Below are 10,035 nucleotides of genomic sequence, written 5' to 3' on the forward strand. Positions count from 1 at the left end.
CTTTATAATAGTTGGCATTAAAGTAACTTAACAATGCCGTAGCGATCTATCCATCGAGTTGTCTGCTCTTACACCTTAGGCACCATACGCCAAAACTTCGCGCTTTGGACTTGTCTTTCTTAAAGGTCGTCAATGTTTTTGTAGAAACGTCTCGATATTACCTACGTCATGATACTCACGCCTTAAATCCCTCCAGCGCTTTTTCGCGAACATAGCTGACGCATGAAATGACATTTCACTTTTAGATTTAGCATTTCTTGCAACCTATACGCGGTCGGCATAGAGAAACCTTTCTTGAATGTTGTCAATTTGATATTTTTTAGATAGTAATTTTAAAAGAAACGTCGGCTCTGCTGCTGCGTGAAGGAGTTGACAAATGTCAGGAAGCGCTTGTTCGTGATGTTAGCCATGGTGGTTGAACAGATTTTTATGTGAAATGATGTGCGCTCGTATTTCTGTGCTGGGGCCAGTGAGAATCGCATCAACTTCATTTATATGCAGTCCAAGGCATCAATCAAATCTGTTAAGAAATGGAATCCATCACCATTTTCATGCAGTTGCATCTCAATAACAAAAATCAAAAGCTGCTAATGCAGGAAACATTTTACAAAATAGCAGGGTATGAACGCTTACACGGTCTCTAGCAACCCCCCCCCCCCCTCCCCAAGAAAAAGAAAGTATTATATACTTCAGTCTTATTCAAGTTAGCACCTAAATAACTGCCATATAACTGCGTAGACTTGCTTAGACACAGACCTACGAGGAAATTTTGAGTCTTAGTGAGTCGGCCTCAGGAGAACTATTGTGAGTGTGGGTCGGAATGAGCCCTGTTGTGCACATGATTGGCGATTGGATACCATGAGCCTCACCCTGCGTGACCCTTATGCAGAATGTATTTTTTAGTTAGTCTGAGTTCATTCGGTTTACTGTGACGACATTGGGGCAGGGGATCAGGGACACCTCATGTACACCCAATAAATCAACTAATAAATGCAACGTGCTCACATATATACACAATTGTGTATTTCAACTGTTGTGAACTATGAGCTTTAGTTTGGGCTATAGCTTCCAAGCTGGCTGGCATTGCGCGTGGTCCTTAGCTATCTCTTTCCAAGTTATAGGGCATAGTCATGTACCGGCGTACTCCCCCATCATTACATTCACTAATAAACCTATTTCATAGGTGTTAGTGCGAGCGTAAGTGACGAAGTGTGTGATTAGGAGTAGAAACAATAGTGAGTCGGCGGATGAAGTGGACATGTGAGCTTGAGTCACTATACGCGAGTGGGAATGGACGCGTGTGTTGTTGAGTGCCCGCCAATAACTATCACTGAGTGGACGCAAGTACGAGAGCTTGTGAGCGGCGCTGAGTATGAGTGGGTTTGCGAATATCAGTGAAACATCGCTTTCAGCATGCAGTTCTTGCGCATGCTGGACCAGCAGGAACGATAAAGAAGATAATTTTTTTAGATTGCTCATTTTTTTTCTTATTCCATGAGACTGTATGAAATTTACCATGTATTATAGAGTAAAGCTAACTATCACTGAGTGGTTTGTGCCAGTCGGCCTAAAAATCATCATCCAGTATTCTGATGACGGGACGGCTTCCCTCCCTAAAACCAATTCAAGAGGTTGTAAAATCCACTTTTTGTCCAAGGCATATTTTAACAGAGGTGCACCCTCCCACACCTGGAAAACCTATTAATTTCGAATTTATTCAGGGTGTACAACATAAATCACACCTTATCATTCGGAAGGTCCACTGGATACGGTCAGCCATTCGCAACCAGCAAAGCTTTTAGTTTTCTCGAAAGCATGGAGAACGCGAAAACCAGAATATATTGTATATGTTATTAGTCGCCGCAAACCACCTACAACCATGAAATTTACGACTTCGTTTCACCAAAGACATACTATATTCAATCAATATTGCAGCTTCGTCGCGTAGATCTGAAACGCCAACAGCCTTAGCCACAACGCATCATTTTCACATTTTTGCAAGTTCTCAAAGCGCGCATTATTTCCCCGAACGCATACACTTTTCCACAAACATCGTACTTGACGTACCGACGGAAGATTCCCGCTATATTTCATCGCACAAGCGCCAGTGACAAACTTTAGAAATTTTCGTCGACGCTTTCAGCTGACATTATCCTTGGAATCTATTTACTGCTTCGCTGCCAAAAGCGCAAAGGGCTATGCGGAATTAAAAGGGCAGTCGCTGACAGCCGCGTACGCTTCGAGAAACTTTACGGAATATGAAGTTCAATATCTGCCGCGGCTGCCACAACGCGTATTTTCCCAGGTGCTTCCGTCAGTATAGCTGTGCCTACAGCCTCACAGCTTCCGGCGGCCGCAGCTGCTGCTGTATGGCGCACGCAGACGGGCGCCGAGTATCTAGGCCTGACGGGTGGCTCCACAGGAATACCGTAACTACGAAGCCGCTGTTCATGGCACTGTCATCGCACAGCGAAATCGTGCCAGCGTCTGCAGCGACAGCAAGGGTAATTTTTATAATGCGTGAGCATTAAAACGCTCATGCGAACGAAAACCTGTCTCTTGGCTTGTGTACGGCAAAAGAGGGTGAATTATTGGAGGGGAGATGCAGACGAAGCTGGAAGACGAGGAGCCGCCTGACGGCACGAGAGAGGAGGCGCGCTGCGGTTGAGGGAGGCACAGGTTCAGCTCAACTGCAGAGTGAGATGAATAAGCGCGCTAAATACATCATTCACTCCGAACTCAGGGAAGCACCTTGCCACCATGAGCAGAGGCAATGAAATAGGAGAGGAGGGACATGGCAACCGAGATCACGTGCGCTGGCAGGTTTACCTCCGGCCGTCCCATCTGACGCGTTTCCCAGCGAAAAAGTGCAACACAGCGCGTGCTCCCGGCCACTCCTGAATGACGCTGTTCAGAATCAGAATCAGAATAAAATTTTTATTATGATAAACGAAGTTATTACGCAATGCATCATACAGCAGGGGGTCCCAGTGTCGGACACTAGTTTGGGACCTTCTGTACATGCATGGTATACGCGAAAGGAAAAGTAAAACTAGTTATAGTAACGACAGTAAAGAATACAACTGTAAAAACAAATTAGAAAAGCATCAATCATAAAGAGAATGCAACAGGAATTTAAAAAATCCACGCATCTCCACGAAGTGAATCATGACGAGTGGACGAAGCACTGGGGATCGTTCGTACCGTAAATCACCCGTGACATTGCCTACTTCACGCATGTAAATGAGTGACAACGCGTGTGTACAGTATATATACAATGTTTTATTTGTCATAACTCGTATGTCGTTTCTGGATTCTGTTTTCCCTTCATTATCACTTCTTTGTGGTTCGTGAAATGTAGAGCTAATGGTTCTTCGATCGGATCTAGCCTGAAGTTGGCAAAGGCAAGGTCTATGCATGTTACCCTGGTGGTTGTTGGTTGTTTCCAGTCATACGAAATGCATCGTAGAGCGTATCGAGACGTCATATACTGCACAAGCCAGTCGCTGTCCGTGATGTCTACGGAAGTCTCCGACAAGTAGGGAGGGGCTGTTCTTGTACTTTGTTTCGTATTCGCGCATGGTTAAATCGATGTACTTTTCTACGTTGCCTCGGGAGAGATTCGGGGCCAAGTACACTGTCATGACGACGGTTCCGTCGGATAGTTTTATTGCAGCGTGTTCGCCGTTGTGAGATTGGCCCGTTATCTGTAGGTCGATATCCACCGTGGTCTCTGGCAATTTCACGTACATCCAAACACCACGTGCCGAACGCTCTGCTTCTTCTGTGCAGACGACGGGGAAGAATTCATTGATGTGCAGTCTCGCGTTCCACGTTTCGGTAAAGCAAAGGACGTCTGCTTTCGTTAGTATGGGGTCTGGTTCGAGGTATTATGCGTGGGAATTGAGGGAGCGCGACGCGGAGAAGCGGGGGTCGGGAAGTGAGCTAGGAGCTGGCGAGGAGGAGACCGCGTGCGCATGCGCCGCGCCGCCCTCCTCCGCCCTCCTGATTGCTATGGCTACGGCGCAGCCAACGTTGGCCGTGACCATGGACAACGTGTATGGACGGACAAGCCTCGACCCTAAGGTGCTTCGCCCCTAAAACAATTAGGCGATAAAAGGAAATACGAACAAACTGGACGAAATGGGCATGTTTAAACAGTTTCATAAGACATTATTAGGTATGATAATACAAACTATATAGTATTTACCAATGAAAATGCAAACGCATACGTTATCCTGCGATGGCTCTGGCGCACGCGTAGGCGACTGTAGAAGGCCCGCCACGTGAGATCTTAACGTGCGCACTGGCGCTCTTTGACGTCTTGTGGAAGATTTTAGCAGGATATATCCGAGGCAATTTGCAGCTCTACTTCGAAGATTTTGCCATCTCAACCGTCTAGTTATCTAGTGCCTTAATTTTTTTTCAGTATTTTCCTATATTATTTCCATTGATATTGTATACTTATGTTATACCTAACCATTAATTCTTCTTAACAAATCATGTGTGGGGTCACACGCCAATAATTTTCTCTGAACTTGTAGCTTCTGGTAAGTGGCAGAGTTGTTGTTGTTGCCTTGTTTTTCTTTCCATTTTTTTACCTTTCTTATTTTTCATTATTTTCCTTTGCATGGCTCTGATTCAATCATTGATATGGCAACCGTCGCGTTTGTGCGCCCACTCACAGGATGTTTCACTTACCTTGGACCAAGCTTTACAAATATACACATGCTACATAGCTGGACACAAGCAATGTAATATTTCTTGCCGTCGCTTGGATAATGTTGGCGTCTTGGCATCCGAATGGGAGCGCTGCAGCATTACCAACTTGTTCCGGCGGGTAAAACACGGGGGGCTGGGACTGGGTCACCTGTTTTTACGGCAGTTGGTAAACCGCTTCTTGTTTTTTCGGGACGCAACAGACCCGTTTCTGCGTACTGTATGCGAAATGAAGCTAAGCCGACGGCTGCCCGAGTATGTTGTTTCAACCGAAGAGCTTTCGGGAGGGATTCGTGGTTTCTATAAAGAAATCGTATCGAGTGTAAGATTTCTAACAGCGCGGTTTTCGAACGATTACCTGTTCAGTGTGAAACAGAAAAAACTGCATTGTGCTTCGTGTGACATTGATTTCTCAGTGCCCTTGTACAGGTCCGTCTACAGTAGAGGTCCAGGCAGTGATGTTTCAAAAAGAGTTTAAAAAATGCAGGTGCCGCCAGCAACTAAAACATTCTTTTTTAAATTACACACCGGATCATTACCAGTTAAAAAGTTTTTGGAGGGAAAGGAATTGTTTTTACCATGGGGATCACACTGTTTAATTTGCAAGCAGCCAGAGACAATCGATCATGTTTTTTACACTGTTGGAAAGGCGTTTATTTTTGGCATGTCTTACAGAGAACAGTACGGAGAGAATTTCCACTTGACCCGTATGGCATTCAGTACTTAAGCGAAGATAACGAGGATGGGGTGCCTTTTGATTTATTTATGCTTATGGGCCTCCGCTGTATTTGGCGGTCCAGAATGGCAGGATATTACGTTGATAAGGATGCACGGCCTGCACGAATTTATTTTCGTGAGAGCACGCACTGGTTTGTTGAAATCAATAAGGCAGTAGCCGAACCCCCGAGTGGCTCTCAAGAGTAGAGCCGCTTGTGGATTTGCGTGAATTCTAATTAGACGCAGCCAGTACGATGGTGGATGAATACGCCTTCCCCTTCTGTATATTGTAATTGTATATTGTACTGTTCCTTTTGTGAAATGCTAGGTGTCAAAGCCAGGCAAAGAAGAAAAAAAATGTGGCGCTGTGGTGTCATCATTAGGATGTACACGGGTTCGATTCCACGTGATGTGCTATATAGTATTGGTAAATCTTGATGAGTGTGTCATTTTCCTTGATTATTGTGTTTCTAATTATATTATGTGACTCATGATTGCGAAACTTGCCACGATAATTGCGGATGAAGTGTAAATTCACTTTTTTTTTCGCAAGTGGCGTTCGGTACGCAAACGCATAAGGCCGCCTTCAGAGCAGTCGCGCCGATGGTAGGCTGCAAATAGCCAGGAAAATTTTCACTTAAAATCCTGCATAACTTTGCTCACGCCTATTCTGAAGGCCGCTTGGAATTGGGCCGCCTGAAACTTGAACCGCTTGAAAATGGGTCCGCTGTCTGTGGAGGGCCGCCTGTGGAGCCGCTTAGCGAACGGTATATCAGCGGCCGTAATTTGATCTGATTCCCTGCCTGCACGCGTGGATTCTAGCCAGGGCTTGGCTAAGAGTGTATGCTAAAGCGACTATCAATTTTTGCTGCACATCCAAACGAGAGACTCCTCTAATATGCACAGCGAGCACCACGGCGTCGAAGCACAGACGGGAAGGGCGCCAACGCTACATTGATCTCGTTGGTGCAACGCCTGGTGTGCCATATGGAAAGCGTATATTGCTACAAATGCAAAGAAGACATGCCGCGAACATGCGAAGTGAGTACCACGCCGTCAAAGCACAAACTGAAAGGGCGCGACGCGGCGATTCTCTTCTCTACCTCCAGGCGCTCGCTCCCCTCGCGACGTCAAACACAATTTCGACGATTTGACAGACGTGGCATCTATGCTTGCGCGTAAAATAAACAATGGCATAATGCCTCAGGATCCGGTGTTCACTAGCCTCCCTTGATGAAATGTGGTGAGACGAGCCCAACGGTGATGCCTCCAAACGAGAGAGTATCGTTGTCACTTCGGCAAAAGAGAATGTCGGGATTCTCAGGTGAGCGCAATAACGTGCCACTATAGGCTGGGTTGGCTGCTTCAGCCACCCAAAGAATAACTCGGCTTCTACGGATATGCTTGAATGCGGTAGGTAGGTAAGTAAACTTTAGTGATCCATGAGAAAAACATGTGAGAGGGGGGGGGGGGGAGGAAACGAAGGCAGGATGACGATGGGCCCTCGGGCCGCTCTATATGACCGGGCACATGTGCTTCGGCGACTCCTTTGGCCCAGCCCACTGTCCGAAGCTAGTAGCTCCGGTTCCGAGCTATGCGGTGTTTTTTATTGATCACGAAAGTTTTAAAACTCGTCACGGGCGTGTTTATAGTACTGTTCTTCTACTTTTACAGCGGAGCTGTATATGTCTACCCTCCTAGACAATTTCCGATGTCCGCGCCTCAAAACTCCCGCGCCCCCTGTGAGGGGGCAAAGCAAACCAGTAAGACATGTGCTGATACTTGGCGTAGCAAGATGAAAGCTAAGAAACCACCCAATACATAGAGTTTCATACAATAATTACTAGAGGAAACTCTGGTCGTAGTGTCTATGGGATCTGCAATCTTATGTGGTTCAGCTGGCATGGGAATCAACGGGAGTACATGGATTTGCCTAAATTTCGTCCTTCTGGCTTTACACGTCTCTTCGACTTCGTAAATTCTTAATTTTCCACAAAGTAGTTTACATAAAATTATTAACTAAACATTATTAAAATCATCCGCCAGCAGCATCCGAACACAGGACCTCTAGCACAGAAGCGCGACATTGAAACCATTCTACCATGAACGCATGCATCGAAAAGCGGCATAGAACGCCCTTAAGAATTTCTTTCTGGCAAGCCTAGCGTCTTGAGACACTTGGCGCGTTTCACTGTGGAGCACCTCGACAGGTCGAGCCGCTATTAGTAGCGAATGTAGTGTTCGCAGAGTTGTTAGTTATCAATTAACGTTAATTTTCGTGTTTACTCGCACAGTTATATTTCTGTATTTATTTTACAGATCCACTGGTAGCACACATTCACAGAGTGGAGTCACTGTGATTTGTTTAACAGGTTTACACTAAAGGGCGGACATCAATTACAGTCAGCATCACAGCAACCAGTGATGACTGCCAGGTGCGTCGCAGAATGCAGGGTCAAAAGTTGCCGTAATACTTTATATACACCCTATTTGGCACAGGTCAAAAAAAGTTAGCGGCCATTACCGACATGGACGCTGAATATTTCTGGGGGCAGATGATTGGTGGCGCATGAGCTGAAACTGATAAGAGAAAACAATTGTATAACGAAGAGTGCCAACGGTTGTTCTATAACAGATTCAACAAAGTACACCGATTGTTCCTCTGGATTGCTTTACGTGAGTGCTTGGATATCTGGCAGCGCATACTTTGGGCATACTGGCGGGTCCGTGTTAATGTTAGGTAATATGAGCACCAGAATTCCGTAAAAGGAACTGTGTCTTAGCATCTCGCCACCAGTTGCCGTGATTACCTCGGTCCTATGCAGTGTTGTACACGTTTCTCAATAACAGGAACGAAAGCTCGTTCCTCGTTCCTTCCCAATATTGAAACGAGTTTCCTGTTATAAGTTCCTTTAATGCGAAAGGAAGCGTGTTCCAGTTGCACTTCGAACATTGGAACGTGTCGCTACATTAACGTTACATTTGATTTTTAAATTAAAATATAGTGCCGGATAATCCTGAGGCGAAATAAAGTGAACAATTTAAAACTCACGTTGAACTACGTATATTATACGAATTTTAGCATCGCCGAGAGCAGATTATCTGGAGGATAAAAAGAATCCAAATAAACGCTCCTAGACAAATTTGTTCAGGGAGCAACGCACATACTCCAGGCATGTCTACCGGCAACTTTGGTGCTCGTCTACTACAAGTGCAACATATATGGCACCTTCCAGCTTGGTCTTCAGCATGCGCAGTCAGGATACTGCACTTCAGATGTGCAAATAGAAAGTTACTCACTTGCATCAAAATAATTAAATTTCTTGCCCAAGAAACCGCATCGTAAGGAACGGCGTTTAATGAATGCTGATACGATATTACAGTATGAGCGGAAGGAAAAATGTCCGCTATACATATTCGCAACTTAGTAAAGTCCCTTGTTTCGAACTCGGCAAGAGTTGCATCTCGATGTTGGTGTCCGACAGACGAACCCTTTTCTTCGTGAGCACTTCGTTGGCAACGCTGAAGAGCCGTTCCAGCGAAGCGCTTGAGGGTACTGCCGTGCTGTACTTGAGGAAAAGTTGGCTCAGTCCCTCAAAGTTCTTCATCTGTGACAGTACGTAGTAAGCTGTTACCAGCAGGTACCACGATAGCTCATCCTGTTCCTCGGCTGGAAGGGTTTGGTGCCCGAACGAGAAGAAATCATCGGGTGCGGACGAGGTGAAAACATCTGCGCTGGCTGGTTTGGTCACCACAGCCTACTCCATCTTTATGTTTGTGGTCTACACGAGGGAGCATCACGTGACAATCTTGAAGCCTAGTCATAAAAAATATAGCGGAGAACTCACGAAAAAGTCACGTGACAGGCAAACGGTAGTTCTTTGCCCCTCACGCGGTCACCCATCCGCCCTGCATGATATGCTGCGTACGTGCGTGCGTCTGTTCAATGCCGTGGAACGTTTAAAGAAGGAACGCCTTTCACTCTGCCATTCCTTCGTAAACGTAACAAGTTACCGTTACAGTGCCACCTCCCCTTAATTGAACGGTGGCGTTCCTATGTACGTTCCTCCCAAAATGAACTAGTTCCATGAACGCCGTTCCGTACAACACTGGTCCTATTAACCACAGCGATCAGCCGTATAACGCAATCAAGAACTTCGACATGTATTTAAGTCAACGTTTACTTTCTTTATTGAAAGCCCACGTTGCTTTTATTGATTGTTCGTGATTGCGTGGCGTCTAGCATACACGTGATCCACGTAGTTCGTTTTCGTTATTTATATGATCTAGTGCTTCTAAATAAAACTTCAGTTATTAGACCAGCACTTGGCTGTCCTGTTTCTGTTGTCTTGGTTAGTTTGTACGTTGTGGGAGATTATTTGTATGAGAAATCGAAAAGCACAGTCATATAATTGCCAACATTCCTCTGATTGTAGCCTGTGAATTCGCAACTCCTTTCCATTTCAAACAAATTCCGAGGATGACCCCACTTTAAAATATGTGTTATTGAACTGTGCGAGAAGTACATTAGTGTTCCAGATATACTGGAGCATTTTGCACACCTTGTGATACGCTTTGTGTGCACTCCTAATTATTAAA

Source organism: Dermacentor silvarum, chromosome 5 (assembly GCF_013339745.2).
Source record: "Dermacentor silvarum isolate Dsil-2018 chromosome 5, BIME_Dsil_1.4, whole genome shotgun sequence".
NCBI classification, from domain to species: domain Eukaryota; kingdom Metazoa; phylum Arthropoda; class Arachnida; order Ixodida; family Ixodidae; genus Dermacentor; species Dermacentor silvarum.